The sequence below is a fragment of the Muscardinus avellanarius genome (genome assembly GCF_963383645.1).
Source record: "Muscardinus avellanarius genome assembly, chromosome: 15".
NCBI classification, from domain to species: domain Eukaryota; kingdom Metazoa; phylum Chordata; class Mammalia; order Rodentia; family Gliridae; genus Muscardinus; species Muscardinus avellanarius.
The window spans coordinates 27,929,285-27,945,666 of NC_137801.1; positions in this window are offsets into that span (position 1 = coordinate 27,929,285).

A 16,382-nucleotide genomic window follows, 5' to 3' on the forward strand; every position below is an offset into this window, starting at 1 on the left:
AAACAAACAAAAACAAAACTTTTTCTACATGTAAATTTTTTTGTAGTTAGATCCTCAGATATTTCTGTTCCAATTTCAAATGTTTCTAATCTGGCAGCATGATTCTGTCTGCCACCTCTTCCCAGTGTTCTTTTAGATTTTGGGGCACCAGGCCCAGATTTGTGAAGTGAAGGAGCTCCAAGCCTGTCTGGGAACACTGGATGTGAACTACAAATTTGAATGAGTCCGAAATCCAGGTTGATCCCTTTGTTTTCAGTTCACTGAGTCCCAAAGATGAGAACTGGCGGAGAATGTGGCTGGACATGGCTCTGCCAGCTGGCGGGGCATCCCTGAATAAGGGGAGATTATCAGAATCCTTCCCTTTCCCAGTGAGCCTTTATCTGCATTCATTTTTGTGTGGCGCCAATTAGGGATGGCACAGTGGTTTTCTTTGCATGTGCCCTGGCAGCCCTGTTCATACAGATTTGGGAGGAAAATCTTGCAGACTGCGCACATCACTTTGGCTTTCCAGAACAGGGCACAACAGCAGGATCTTGGATCCTTCATCCTAAATTTGTAAGCAGCTATATGTTTGGAGGGATTATCTGTGGCTGGATTAGTACTCTGGACTCTGTATGCACACATTGTCTTGTAGAGAGGACTAGTGATTGTAATGAGTATGCAGTGAAGATCCCTCACTCTCTGAAGTTTATTTATTTATTTATTTATTTATTTTTATTTATTTATCTCAGTGGTGGCATTGTATTAATACATACTGGAACTGCAGTGGGACACAGCAATAAAATGGAATTTGATACAAGTTGGATTTGGTTGTACCCCATCAATTGCATTTAGTTATTAAAAACAATCTGAGGTAAATCACTCTAAGTGTCTATCTATGACTGTTCCAGAGCTCAGCCCCTATGGTTAGTATTAAATGAATCTCCAGTATATAAAGACCCATTCGTAAATGTTTTCACTGGGGGCCCGTAGAAGTGTCTATTTAAACCCAAGTTTCTTCAGAGTTGTAGGATGGGATTTGTCTTTTCTTTTTTTCACAATAGGCATCCTTTTAGGAACCCCAGTTATCTCTCAGAAAAAAGGATTTTCCTAACCTTAGCCTAATGTCACTTGTAGTGACGGGGGCTGTGAGTACAGGTGTAGGCAAAGGCATCACTGCTAGGTTCTCTGTGGAACCCCCGGTGTGCATGCCATTTATGAACAGATTTATTGAGCTCAGCAATTGATGTGAAATTGGAAAAGGGAATCAGAGATAGGGCTTCTCTGCAAGAATGTCTTCCTGTGGCTCTTCTTGGGTCTTTTTTCGTAGAATGAAGGGACCTCCCTTCCTCTCTTGTGACCTGAATACTTCTAATAGTTGAAGAGGACCTGATGGAGCCAAGATAGTGGTTAGTTTTGCCTTCCCTCTTGCTGTTGTTCCCGGTGGGCATGAGGATATCAATCAAGAAGCCAGTCTTCATCCCAGACAGCACTTCTCCCTCTAAACTTTGGCCTACAATACATGGTTCTCTTCCAATACTCAGAAGTGAAATGCTAATATGTTCCCGTGTGTGTGTGTGTGTGTGTGTGTGTGTGTGTGTGTGTGTTATATGAACTATTACAATATAATGGTGATCAGTAACTATTAGGATCATTTTCTGTCATAAGGGAGCTTATAGTATTTCATAGAACACTGGATTTTAGCAGCCAGAAGATGCCATAGAGATCCTTTAATCTAACTACTAGAATTTACAGATCAGGAAAAGATGCATAGTGGCTTTAGGGATTTTTCCCAGAGTAATACAGGTATTAACACAGACATGTCTACAACCTGGGTGTTCTGACCCCAGCCAAATGGTCTTTTCACCAACAGCTATTTTTTAAAGGCAAGAAGAAATTTATTTCTGTATACCTTTAGAAAAGAAATATTGTTCATTTTGTTTTTGGTGCTGGGAATTGGGTCCATGGGTTCTCTACCTAAAGCTACACCTTTAGTCTATTATATTTTGAAACAGGTCTCGCCAAGTTGCTGAGGCTGGTCCTGAACCTGTGATCCTCCAGTCTCAGGCTCCCAAGTACTGAGATTATAAGCATGCACTACTATGCGCAACTAAGAACATTTTTTGCTGAGGCAGGAGGAAAACCTCAAACCATGCATTATATTATCATGAATATTGTTAGTTTCTATTTAGTATTATGCTTCATGCTTTTTCTTTAGAAAAACACTTTATTAAGGTACAGTTAGTATATGTAGGTTGTACATAGTTAATATATACAACTTGGTGAGTTTGATGACACATAAAATCATCACCACAATTAATGCCATAACATATCTATCACCTTTAAAACTTTCGCACATTTTCTATTCATTTGTTATTTCATTTGGTGATGAGAATATTTTAAATAAGTTTGCCCTCTTAGCAGCTTTGCAAATATAAGAGACAGTGTTATTAACTTTAGCACTATGCCATATAAATCTCTTGGACTTATTCATCTTACATAACAAACTTTGTGCCCTTTGACCAATACTTCTCATTTCTATCTTCCTCCAGTTTCTGGAAGCCTCTGTATCTGACTCCTTTAATTCCTTCTATAAGTGGGATCATGTAGTATTTGTCCCTCTGTGCCTAGCTTATTTCACTTAGCATACTGTGTTCTAGATTCATCTGTGTTATTGCAAATTTCATAATTGTTTTCTTTTTAAAAGATGAACTAGTATTCCATTGCATATATTTAGGGTATCTATAAATATGTTATTTAGTTTCTAAATAATTGAAAATTATTAGAATATTTGAACATTTTATAGAGAATCTTTCTGTTTTATTTTTATTTAATCCCACCATAATTCAAGATCATGTTTTTTTGTGATTGGAATCGTTTCACATTTATCAAGACTTACTTTGTATCTCTGAATATGGTCTTTAAAGGTAAATATCTTATAAATTTGGATATATATTCTGCTGTTGTTTGGCGGAAGGTTCTATAAATGCCAATTAGGTCCAGTTGGATGACAGTGTTATTCAAATCTTCCAAGGCTTTATTGATTATATGTATATTTGTTCTAGAAATTATTGGGAGATTGGTATTAAAATCTCCAATTTTATTTCTGTAATTTTTGTTTTTTCTGATTTCTATTAGTTTCAGTTTTATATCATTTGAAGATTTGCTATTAAAGGCATAAACACTTAAGAATGTTGATGATGTGACCCCTCACATATATAAAATAATTTTTATTTATACTGATCATCTTTGCTCTGAAATATACTTTAATGTTAATAGCACCACTTCAATTTTCTTTTGATTAATGTTAGTATGGTATGTATTTCCATACTTTTTTTTACCTTATGTGTTTCTGTATATATAATACATATGCATATACTTGTGCTTTTTAACAAAATCTATGACAATCTCTATCTTTTTATTGTGGTATTTAGATTACTTATATTTAATGTGATTATTGTGGTTAGTTTTAAATTTTCCATTTGTCTCATCTGTTTTCTGTTCTATTTTTTCCCTTTCTTCTATTTTGAATTACTTGACAATTCTGATGACTCATTTTATCTACACTACTGGCTTGCTTGGTCTACTTTTCCTTAGTCACTGCTTTAGACTTGATCACACATCTCTGACTTGCCAGACACTACCTTCCCAGGGAGCTCTATGGCTTTGAGGGTACTGTAGACCCTCTGACTTTTCCTCCCCTGCTAATTCCTGTGCTGCTCCTTTCATACCTTTTCCTTGGACACATGCTATAAACAAAGCATTATCACATTGATATTCTCTCTAAACATTTTATTACCTTTTAAAGTCAGTTTTAAATAGGAATAAAATATATTTTTCCATTTAATTGTCATTGTGTGCTCTTTGTTCCTTGCATAGATCTTTATTTCCATTTGGCATGATTTTCTTTTGCCTAAAGGATTTTCTTAATCATTTATTATAGCATAGATCTTCTGATGATGAATTCTTTCAGTTTGTGTTATGAGTGCCTAAGTCTTTATTTCATCTTAATATTCAAAAGAAATGTCATTCACAAAGAATAAGAAATCGGATGCTCTCTCTAATATGCAAAAGCTAGGGAGAAATGGATCATAGGAGGAACTCTGAAGGAAGAAGGAGATCTTATAGCTGAGCAAATAAGGCCACCTGAGGGGATGGGAGGGGGGAAAAGGGACATTTCCTAATGTACATGATGTACATTAACAAACATATCAAAGTCAATCACTAAACCCAGCATGAGAAGGAGGGCAGGGGATGGAGAGAGAATGGGGCAGGAATTGGGTAAGGGCTGATTGGGTCATGTGTCCATGTATACCTCCACCATCTTGTACTCCATTAAGATGTATGACTACAATGTACCAATAAAAATGTAAAAAAAGATATTTTCCCTGGGCACAGAATTTTAGATTGAAAGGTGGCATTCTATTATCTTTTTTTGCATTGCTTCTGACCATTAGTCAGTTGCATTCTTATTTTTATTCCTTTGTATGTGACATGACATTTTGCCTCTAGTATCTTTTAACATTTTTTAAATCATTGTCTTTGAGCAGTTTAATTAGAATGTGTCCTGGCATATATTCTTTGGTTTCTCATTCTTGGAATTTGTTTAGCTTTTTAGATCTATGAGTTTATAGTCTTCAGCAATTTATGAAAAACTTGTGATACTATTTCTTCAAATTTTCTTCTGCTTCCTCCATTTGTCCCTGAAACCTTGGATTCCAATATATATATATATATATATATATATATATATATATATATATATATATATATATATTCCAAGTATATTACTATATATGTATGTGTATATACACTAATCTGCTTGGTATTGTACCATGCTTATAATGCTCTGTTTATTTTAAAGTTTTTAAATTGTTATTTCAGTTTGGAGACCTCTATTGCTATGTATTCAGATTCACTCATTTTTTTCTGTATTGCCTGATCTTAATCTCATCCAGTCTATTTCCAATTCCTGCATTATATTTTCATTCTGAAAGTTCAACATTGATTTTTTTAAAAGTATGTATGCTACTTCTCTCTACTTAAATTTCCGAATGCATGATACATAGGTGTAGCAGCTGTTTTAATGGTTTCATCTTTGAATTCTAACTTCAATTCTGAATCATTTTTGATTGAACTTCTAGGGAACTTGTTAATGGGTTCTGCGTGTTGTGAATTTTATCCTTCTTTGTTTTCTATGCTTTTTATTTCTATTAATATTATTGGGCTTTCATTCTGGATGCGTTTAAGTTACCCAGAAAAATTTGGCTCCTTCAGATTTTCCTTCAGGTTTTGTTAAGTGGAACGTTAGTAATGCTCCATCAAAGAAGGGGACTTGTTCCCCAGGACTGAGGCCAGTCCTTTCTGTACAGTCTCCCCAGTGAATCCTGAGGGTTTTCTCTCTGGCTGGAACAGAGTGGAAACAGGCAGCAGACACCGTTCCTGCATCGTGTGAGTATTGGGTGCTGTTGGCTCAGTTTCTGTTAGGCGACTCTTCTTTCAGCCTCAGGGCCCTTTCCTTCATGCATCTGCTGCTCCATTACTCAGGGGAGCCCTGAGGAATGCCTTTCCAAGTGTTAGCTCCTTCCCTGCCAGATCGCCTCTCCGATGTGTTGTCTTGAGAACTGCAGCCTCCTCTTCACAATGTCCAGCTCTATTCCTTCAAGTCAGAGGAACGTCAGTGTTGTGCTAGGTCTCCCTCCTGCATGTGGGATTTGTTTCTTTTTTTTTTAACCATATAAATTGTTTTTTAAATTTTAAACAAATTTTTTATTGAACATAAATGGTCTACATTTAAACTATACTTGGTTCCCTCTCCCCCCTGCCCCTGTTTTCCCTTCCCCCCTCCCACCAATGATTGTCCAGGGTAACCATGCCATATTCATAATTTTACACATATTTGATGTAGACCCTCATTAATCAAGTTCAGTCTTCCTCCTCCCCTATCTTTCCATTCAAGCTTTGCTGGTATTTCCCCTCCATTACCTGGAGTACCCCTGGTATCCTCTACATTCCCTAGTTTGGGCATATTAGAGGGAACATATGTACCTTCTCCTTCTGTGCTTGGCTGATCTCACTTAACATAATGCTCTCTAGGACTTTCCATCTTCTTGCAAATGATATAATTTTGTTCTTCTTTATGGCTGAGTAGAATTCCATTGTGTGTATTTCCCAGAGTTTTGCAATCCATTCATCTGTTGATGGAGACCTGGGTTGGTTCCATATTTTGGCTATTACAAATTGTGCTGCTATGAACATAGGTATGCATATGTTGCTATAGTTCTCTGGATTCAACCCTTTTGGAAAAATACCCCCATTGCAGACTCTTACAGCTGTGGACTGGAAGAGCACTTTCATGGATCACAGTCCTTTATTAACTGATATCCAATGTGATGAAAACAACTTTTAAATAACATTTTATCATTTTTCCCTGTTTCAAGCTGGAGCATAATTTTAGTCAGAAGGAAAAGTCCTGAGTTGTCCTGAATGTTTACTCAAATATTTTATGCATTTTCAGATTCTATGTTTATAAATAATCTCCTCAACAAGGTAGCAAACTCCTCTGTAGAACAAGAGGCTCGTCTTATATTTGTGCACATTGGCTGTAACACTGTGCATTTCGCTGTAAATTTAGAAAGTTCCTGGTTCAAGGGAGAATGACAGCCTAGGAGCTGCTTATAATATAGATTTCTTTCTATGTCTGAGTCTACCATATGCCAATTATTGATGTCATCATTAAGTTATTTGTGCCCCTCAAAATAAAACAAAGAAAGGTTGAGGTTGGACCAGTCTGGCTCTGAGTGGAAGTGGAAGTCCTAGGGAATGAGACCCCGTGGTTTAGACAAAGTTAGCAAGCAGGTAGGATAGTTAAAACTCCAGTTTTGGAAAGAAATACAAGAAAGTCCAATGACTAGGAATCAACATCACCAAGTAACTAAGGGATTAGAAGCTGAGAGTAAGGAGAAAGGGGAGAAAACTCGTCTTGCAAACCTACTGAGAGGTAGACTTGGTGTAGATATTTGAAACTTGGAAAAATAATCCATCTTACATAGATCTAGTAAAAAGGTGAATGAGCCTAATACAGCTGGATAGAACTGTGATGGAAAATAATTTAAAACACATAATTAGCATAGATTCCTCCCCTGTTTCTGTTAGAGTGGCTGGAATCACTGCATTAACTGTATAAACCCCTCCATCCCACTTATGCACAGTAGGAGCCTGGCTTTGTTGCCTTAACTTTAAGATACATGTTAACACAGTAAACACTCTCACAAAACATCTGTCTGAAGATTTGTGTAGTTGCGTTGTAAAGAAGCCAGAAATTCTGATAATATCACAGTAAAAAGATCATGCTGTTTGTTTTACTAAGGGCTTTTTTTTATCTTATCAAGTGTTTTAAATGAATAACAAATTCACAACTCAAACAGAATATACATTTCAGAGTCTTTCTTTCTTTGGTTATAACCTCTCAGTATAGGGATGTCTGAGAGGCTCACTCCATATAATGATAAATTTCTAGAGCTCCAGCCACTCATCAGATTCCATAAAAGCCCAATAAAAATTTCTCAAGAGTGTTTAAAATCATCATTGTGCTATGTCCTAGCACAATGTTAAAGTACCTCATTTAATAGTTATATCATAAAACTGTTATGTAGGCATTATTGTTACCATTTTTGAAAACTCCAGTTTAGAGAGTGTCGGTGTTCTTGTCCAAAGTTGCAGTTGTCAAGGAGATTGGAATAGGTCTGTTTGACCTCAGAGTTTTTAATCACTGTTCTGCCCTTTCTTTCTCTCGTTCTCTTTGTGTGTGTCTCTTGTTTGTGGAGGACTGAACCACACATTGAATCGGCTTCTGGCTGCCCCACCGGGCCTTCTTTTAGTGAGGAGACCATTCTAGCATCGGTTCTTGGAATTCCTCTCAGCTCAGGATGTAACGTCTTTGTAACTGAAGTAACAGGAGTCTCTCTGCCACACCCTGCGCACTCCAGTGACAACATACTCCAGGATAATACGGCCGCAAGTGACTCATAAACACCCACACGATCCAGTAGGGTTTTTCTACTTGTGCTACCGTAATGTTCAGCTTTATTTTTCTTTTGCTACAATTTGATGGAAACCGAGCCATGAAGGTTTATTGGGAAGGAGAAACGGCCTCAGGAGGCTGTGAGCATTGCTTCGCAGTGCCTGCAGGGGGCAGCAGAGAGCTTTCCAAGTAGCTTAGATGAAGCCCTAAGGAGCGAAGCTTCCTCGGGGTGTTGGCCCTGAAGCCGGTGAGTCCTGGTGGGGAGGTTTGTGAGGAATCTTGGCAGAGGCAGGCAAAAGAGGAATCCAGTCCTGCGTGAAGCTAAGACCAGCGAAGAGAGTCTCAGAGGGATTGACAAGATTGAAATCCAAGGGACAAACCCTCATCTGCAGATGAAGGGCTTTCTGCCTGGCTCTATCCAGCCTCATGCCTTAAGAGCTCTAATTATGGCTTTTTAAATATATTATGTGGTACTGGTCGAGAACTTACCAACCCTATTAAAATATTTGCTATTTATTACTATTGTATTTATTTCTTGTTATATTTTGTTACTTGGTTCTCATTAATCTAGTAAAAGTTTCACAATTTTTTTTTTTTTAGAAAAAATTTGTTGGTGGGTATTTATCCACTTGTTAAAACTGAGCAAAGCCAGAATATTTGGGTTATATTTCAGGTCTATTCTAACCCGAAATCCCAGGCTCTCCTTCAAATTCTCAACAACTTGACAGTTTTCTTTTAGTAGAAGATTACTTCTGTATCCAGAAAATGTGAAGAAAATCAATTCAGTGATATTTCTAAAATCCCCAATTCCCTCCCTAAATCTATTTTTTTGTCTAAGAAATACTCTTTAGAATGTATTTTTTGGGGATGAAAAATCTTTTCTTTGGAGATTCTGAGTTCTTTGGTCTACTGCTCAAATAATTTAATTATTGGATTATACAAGGGTAATACTAGAGATATCAGATTAGGGAGACTCTTAAGAGTCTCAGTTGCAGAGACTTACGTAACTGTGACAGCTTCAGTTACTCACAGAATTGTCACTTTGTCTGGGCAGCCAGTACCTGCTACTATATAAATGTGATTTATATTAAACTAGGACAGAATTGAAATAGCTGCTTATACATGCTTCTATCATATACGACGTTGCATAAATATAAATATATTGACTGGCTTATGAAAATTCTAAAGCAATTTATTTATTTATTTTTATTTTTTTGGTGGTACTGGGTTTCCAGGTAACCCTTCTACCTCCGGGTAACACTCCCAGACCTATATTTTTATTTGGAAACAGGGTCTCTTAAGTCAGCGCGGCTGGCTTCGAACCTGCGCAATCCTCCTGTCTCCGCTTCCCAAACTCGGGGATTACAAGCGTGCGCCACCACGCCCGGCTCTAAAGCAATTTAAAAATAATATTTAGAAGTTTATTTTCTAACAGAGTTCAAGAGGAGGACCCTAGCAATTGTGAAAGCCTGATTCTTTCCAAGTTTGACGGAAATAGTGCGATCAGCAAAACTGGAAAAGAGCAAAAAATCGAAGACGATTTTTAGAGTTGTTGCAGCTACAGAACACACCTTAGGAAGCTTTACCTAATCTCAACATACCCTTCAGGAAAATAAAAAAAAAATATGTATGATAAAACATACATGTTAAAGAACCAATGTTTTTACTGGCTTGTTTGTACATGGGGTGACCAACTATGGAGTTGTATTTTAAATTGCTGGGATTATGGCAGCGTTAGGCAGACATTAGAACTCTGCTGATTGTGTGCATTTTGCTTAGATAATGGCTATGTAAAATTAATGGAGAGAATCTTTAAACCTATCCTTTCTGTTCATCTTAAAGCTTCAGGTCAAGCAAATGCACTGTGTGTCCACATGTGTATCCCTGGTGCCTAAGCACGTGAGCACAGGATGTCCAGCTCCTCTTTGTAACCCAGACCCAGCAAAGCGCTTACTGAGCAAGTAGCTCTCAGTTAATATTTCTGAACAAAACAAAATATTTCTTTCCACCGCAAACTAATGCAAACTTCTGATTTTTTTTGATGAGGACAATGCCAGTTGATTTGAATCCAAGGAGAGTCAGATGAATCAGCAAATTCAGATCGTAACGTGCAATTTATTAATCGTGTGACTTTGAGAGAGCTTTCTTATCTTTACAATGAGATAATCATACTTCCTGTTGCCAGAACTTGTTGAATAGAAAACAAGATGTACAAAAGTGTCATATAAGTTGTAAATTATCCATGAAAGTGTCTGTTCTATTGTTTGAAGATTAGGTTTTTTATTTCCAAATGTCACAAAACATAATGGAGCAGTGCACTTTGAGGTGAATTCTGAAAATTTCTCCTATTGCTGATGACTAACAAATAGACACAATCTTCTGCCTTTTATGGTATACAAGCTCAAGGTTTGACTGGGAAAAGTCACGGAGTGAGTTCTCCTTGATGTCAGTACTATAGCAGAATAGTGCTTTGGACTTGAATAATGTAGATGATGTACATTCACAAACATATCAAAGTCAATCAGTAAGCCAAATAAAAAGGAGGGAAGGGGCCGGGCGTGGTGGCGCACGCTTGTAATCCCCGCAGTTGGGAGGCGGAGATGGGAAGCCAGCTGTGCTGGCTTAAGAGACCCTGTTTCAAAAAAAAAAAAAAAAAAAAAAAAGCATAAAATAGGTCTGGGAATTGTAGCCCAGAGGTAGAAGGGTTTCCAGGAACCCCAGTACCACCAAAAAAAAAAAAAGAAAAAAAGGAGGGAGGGGAGGGAAGGGGGAGGGTTAAATGAGTGATGTGTGCATGGGTGTATGCATGCCTCTACCATCTTGTACTCCATTAAGACGAATGATTACAAAGAAGATAATACTGGAAATTTCACATTGCACAAGAAATGTATCTTAGAAAAGAGTAAATATTGGCCAAGCATCAAATAGCAGTTAAAAAACATATCCAAGATAGAGAGAAGCCACTAAAGTGAGGAAGAAAATTATTTTGGGGAAGATTCTTTTTAAATTATCATGGTTATTCACACATATTAATTATACTAATTAATGGGTTTGACTGTGATATTTATATATGTGCATTTATCATGCCTTGATCATATCCTTCTTTCTTTCTGTCCTCTCCTACCCTCCTTCTCGCTCCCCACTTCCCATGGTCCCCGTTCCCTTCCTGAATATTCCATCTTTTACCTTCAAGTTTTTTTTAATTAGTTTCCACATATGAGAGAAAAATAAATGTGATATTTGTCTTTCTATGTCTGGCTTATTTCACTTAAAATATCCTCCAGTTCAATCTCTTTTCCTGCAAATGATAGAATTTTGTTCTTTATTATGGATAAATAATACTCCATTGTGTATGTGTATATACCTGTATAGCAAGCTTTTTCTATCCATTCATCTGTTGATGGACATCTGGGCTGCTTCGATATCTTAGCTACTATGAACAGTGGCACAATAAATGTGGGTAGGCATGTATCTCTTTTGTATGCTGATTTAATTTCCTTTGAGTAAATATCCAGGAGTGGTATAAATAGATCATATGGTAACTCTATTTTTAGTTTTTTTGAATAACCTTCATTCTGTTTTTCATAGGGGTATAATTAATTTACATTTCCACCAACAGTATATAAGGGTTAATTTTTCCCCACATCCTTGATGTCAATATATATGTATAAAGCCATTTTAACTAGAGTGAGATGGAATCTCATTATAGTTTTGATTTTTTTTCCTGATGACTAAAGAGGTTGAACATTTTTTCATATCTTTACTGGCCATTTGCGATTGTTCTTTTGAGAAGTGTTTTATTGTATTACCTTCTCTTTAAAATGTTTTGAGTTCTTTATATATTCTAGATATTAATTCTTTACCAGAGAAGTACCTGGATTGTTTTTTTTTTTTTAAGGAGGGAAGATTCTTGTACTTATTCTCTTTGTAGATAATGACTCCTTTTGAAATCCTGTTATGTATGCTTTTTGATTTTTGGTTTTGCTTTATTTTTTTTAAGCCTTATATGCTTTTTCTGGCAGGTCGCCAAACAGAAGTAAAGTAGTTGCATTGTGTTTTGTTTTTGCTTTCATTTGGATGCTGCTTATTCTCCTGGTTTTTATCACTGTGAGTGTGGGCACATCATTCTTGCCTTAGGCCATGGTAGAAACAACAAAAGTTTTTTTTAATATAAATTTATTTAGCTAGATCACAGGGCCAGGAACTAAAAAAGAAAATAATGTTTCAACACCAAGCACATAGTCTGATCATAGTGGGCCACCTAATACATATGGCTAAATAAAATATTTTAAGTAATCTTAGAATGAAATCTCAATAGATGATTAGAACTTTATGGCACGTGTCTATTAGCTCACATGGATGATCTATTTCCTGCTTCATTCTCTACTTTTTCTGTGTCCAGCTGGTAGCCTTTCCCATCTGCTCCCCTGGGTACCATCTACCCAGGTTTCCTTCCCATTGTCCAGCTCTTTCTTCCTTCAGAGCTTTGTATGTGCAGTTCCAGTTCCTTTTATCTATAATGCCCTTCCTTGGACTGTCCCATGTATCTGGCACCTTCAAGTCATCTAGGCCTTGCCTCTGTGGTCAAGTCCTCTCTGACATGCTATGGTGCAGACTCTAAGGTGGTCTCCACGATCCTTGCCTGATGGTGTTCACACTTTTCTATAATCCCCTCCTCTGAGACTTGCTTCTCATTAATAGAATATATCGATTATGTTATACTATATAAAACTTTATCTTGCTATACAATAGCCATGGAATTATAATTTCCTGGACCGCAGAAACCCCATGAGTGTGTTGCCCTAAGCTGTAAGTTTGTGGCCTGATCACTCTCTCATTTTACTTTGTTTAGATATGTCTTAAAATCTAACACATTATTCATCACCTCTCAATGCTCTATCTCACTTCTCCTGTATCTCTTACTTTGTAGCCTTTAACAACCCACTTCAATTCTCTGAAGCTCAGCTCTTCAGCTGTCAACTGAGATCAATGTTATCTTTACCCCCAAGGTTATAGCATTAACTAGGCTTTTATTTAGAAGATCTTGCTTGATATTTTAACTCCTGTCTTTCCTGATTTCTTCTGTGTACCATTAACTTTTGTAATAATCCATCCTTCATGCCCTAGATTTTATTACTTTCCAGGATCTAAATTTTGCTCCACTCCCTGGGTTCTTCTTGTATACCTGGTTTTCCAAGTGTAGTGTGGTGCTTATTTCTCTCTGCCTCCTTTTTTACAGCCCATGGGCAGAGCTTAGTAGACAAGAAGAAGAGTGGCAGTGACCAGCCTGTTGGAAATGAGAATTTTGAGGCTGTTGATTTTCAAAGCACTTTGGTAATCAAATAATAGGGCAGTCTCACCAAACCAATGCCACTTTCTGCTAGAAAAACAGAATGTGCAATTAACACTTGGTGTCATTAAATCCACTGGGAAGTACATGAAAATACTGTACTCCTAATTAGCTACAGAATGAGACCTAATCTGAATAGCATGAACTATTTGAAAGAGTTGAAGCAGATCCTAGGACCTAAAAAATTGTAGTGGTTTATCTGAACGTAAATTGTTTAGGGTTTCAAAGAGCTGCCTTCAGAGCCTTCATAAACAAGTACCCAGTTTATAGGTTTTTATCTTCTAGTATCAATGTTATGCTGTGTTACCTTAGTCCTTTGACAAAACTGTATGTGAATGAAAAATCACAGAGTTATAGAATCTTGATACAGAAAGGAAATTAGCAACACTTTAATAGTTATGATGACAGCTAGCATTTTAAATAATTTTCTCTGTGTCATGGACTATGCAGGGTGTTTGATATGTAATATTTCATTTAGTGTGATCTAAACTATTTTACAGATGAAAATTTGGTCCATTTTATAGATAAAATTTGGTATAGCAATTTGGCCAGTTGGTAGCTTTCACACATAAGATGGATTCTACCTCGTCATAATGATTAAATATGAATAGTGAGTACATAATTTCATATATATGACATTTTAAAAGTTGGAAACATAGTGGTTAGCAACCTAGTCTTTGTGTGACATAAATCTCAGTTTGAATATTAGGTCTGTTACTTACCAGCTGTGTCATATTGGGGAAATTACTTAACTTCCCTGAAACACTATTTCTCCATCTGTATCTTGGAGATAATAATGCCATAGTAGGATATTGTTAGAATTAAATAAAACAAAGAATATAAAATTTTTACTATGTGACTATATAGTAATAACTATTATTATAAAATGCTTCCCATTAATTAAGCTTCATGTAATCTCTTGGTATCATTAAGACCCACATTTTATTTCAACATTATCTCATTATTTTACACATTTGCAGATGAGTAAATGGAGTCACAGAAGAGGGAGGTAAATTCTAGCCACTTGCTCTGTGATATTAAGCTGAGAGTGAAGTTGAGACCTGCATCCTCAGCTGCCAAGCTCTATGTTACTCTGTAATGCTGTTTCTCTATAACATGGTTTCCTTACACATTGACACAAAGAAAGTTCTCTTCTGACTCAGTGGGAGTTTAAGCTCCATGTTTGGGCTGTAACTTCTTAAGGACAGGAATTTCGCATATTTATAGAAATCAACACAGTAGGTCTTTAATAGATATGTGTATTTTAGAATGAGTTCAAGCACAATTCTAAGAATATGAACCCTTGGTATAAGGAAAGTCACATATCTCCCAACTGAATTTCAAAGATAAGAGAAAGAGAAGTATCAAAGAAGGACAAACCACACACACACACACACAGTGTATTTCAGTTGGCTGTAGTTTTCCTCTTGCTTTCTGCTTTCTTGAGCACAGATCTAAAATTTTGTTTTCATGAGAATATAGGCCATAATTCTTATTTCATAAGAATATAAACCTTAATAATTTAATGGGTTTTATTAAATTCCTAATATGGATCAGATATCCAAAAATCAATAAAACTGAGTCTTTATGGAACTTATAGTAGGGTAAAAGATGAAATGTTGTTTCTCAAACAAAAATGTGTGTTGGGCAATCCCAGTTCCGGGGATACTGAGACAGGGGAATTGCAGGTCTAAGGCAGCCCTCAGCAACTTAGCAAGACTCTCTGCAACTCAGACCCTCTGCAACTTAGTGAGACCCTGTTTCAAAAAAAAATGACTGGATGTATAGCTCAGAGGTAGAAATCCCCTGGGTTTAATCCCCTCTCTCCCAAAAAAGAAGAGAAAAACCATAAGTATGGTAATAAATTATTAAAATTGAGGTGAGCTTCAATTGTTTTTCTTAGAACACATAGAGAGGAGGCCTCCCTGGGAGAAATGGTAAGTGAGCCAAGTCCCAGGGGATTTAACAAGGCACAGCATAGGAAGGAAATGTAGCTATGCATTGATGCTTAATGGCATAGAGAGCTGCATAGTCAGTGACCACTTTGGGACATAGGAATAAATAAGCATAGATGAAGCCTACTCAAGTAGACGTCTAAGGCAATAGCTAGTGAAGCAATCAGAAGGATTTTCATCTTTGGTATAAGATACTGAGAAGCACTGAAGGATTTTAAGAAAGGAGGTGACCTAATCAATAGTTGGAAAGACGACTGATCCCTTATTTTTGTTTTTGGCCTTTTTTATATGGTGGGTTTTTTTGTGTGCATGTGGTAATGGGGTTGAACTCAAGGGCATTCACATCTGAGCTACACCTCCAGTTCTTTTTCAGTTTTTCTTTTTAAATAGAATCTTGCTAAGTTTGTTGAGAAACTTGCTAGGTTGCTGAGTTATCTTGGTCAACATACTCATTGCTATAATACAAAATGACTTACTGCACATCTTAGAGGAAGGAAGATTTACTTGCTCAGAGTTCTGGAGATTTCAGGGATTCAGTCCATGTTAGCCAGCTTACATCTGTGGAGCTCAGGGCATGGCAGTGGGAAGCAGAGAGAAAAAAAAGGACAAGGGTTCTGCTCTCACATCATGGAGGCCAGAAGCAAGATAGAGCAAGCAGGGGGATTCAAAGACAAAAGCACAGTCCCTACGACCACACCTCCAGGGACCACCTCCTCCAGTTACACCCTACCTGCCTAGGTTACTACCCAATAAGGTCCATCAAAATGGACCTATTTACTGATGAGATTACAACCCTCATGACTTAATGATATCTACTCTGAACATTAATACATGAACTCTTCAGGGACAATATTTATCTAACCACAGCATCGAGGCAGTCCTCAAACCTGCGATTCTCCTGTCTCAGCCTCCCAAGTACGAGGATTACAAGCGTGTGCCACCACACCTGGATCCATTTTACATTTATTTGTTATTATTATACTTTTATTAGTGAATTGTAATTCAACATTGTAGTGAGGTTCACATTCATACAAGCAGACATGCATGCAGATCTTGGTATTGTTTCCCTTCAGAT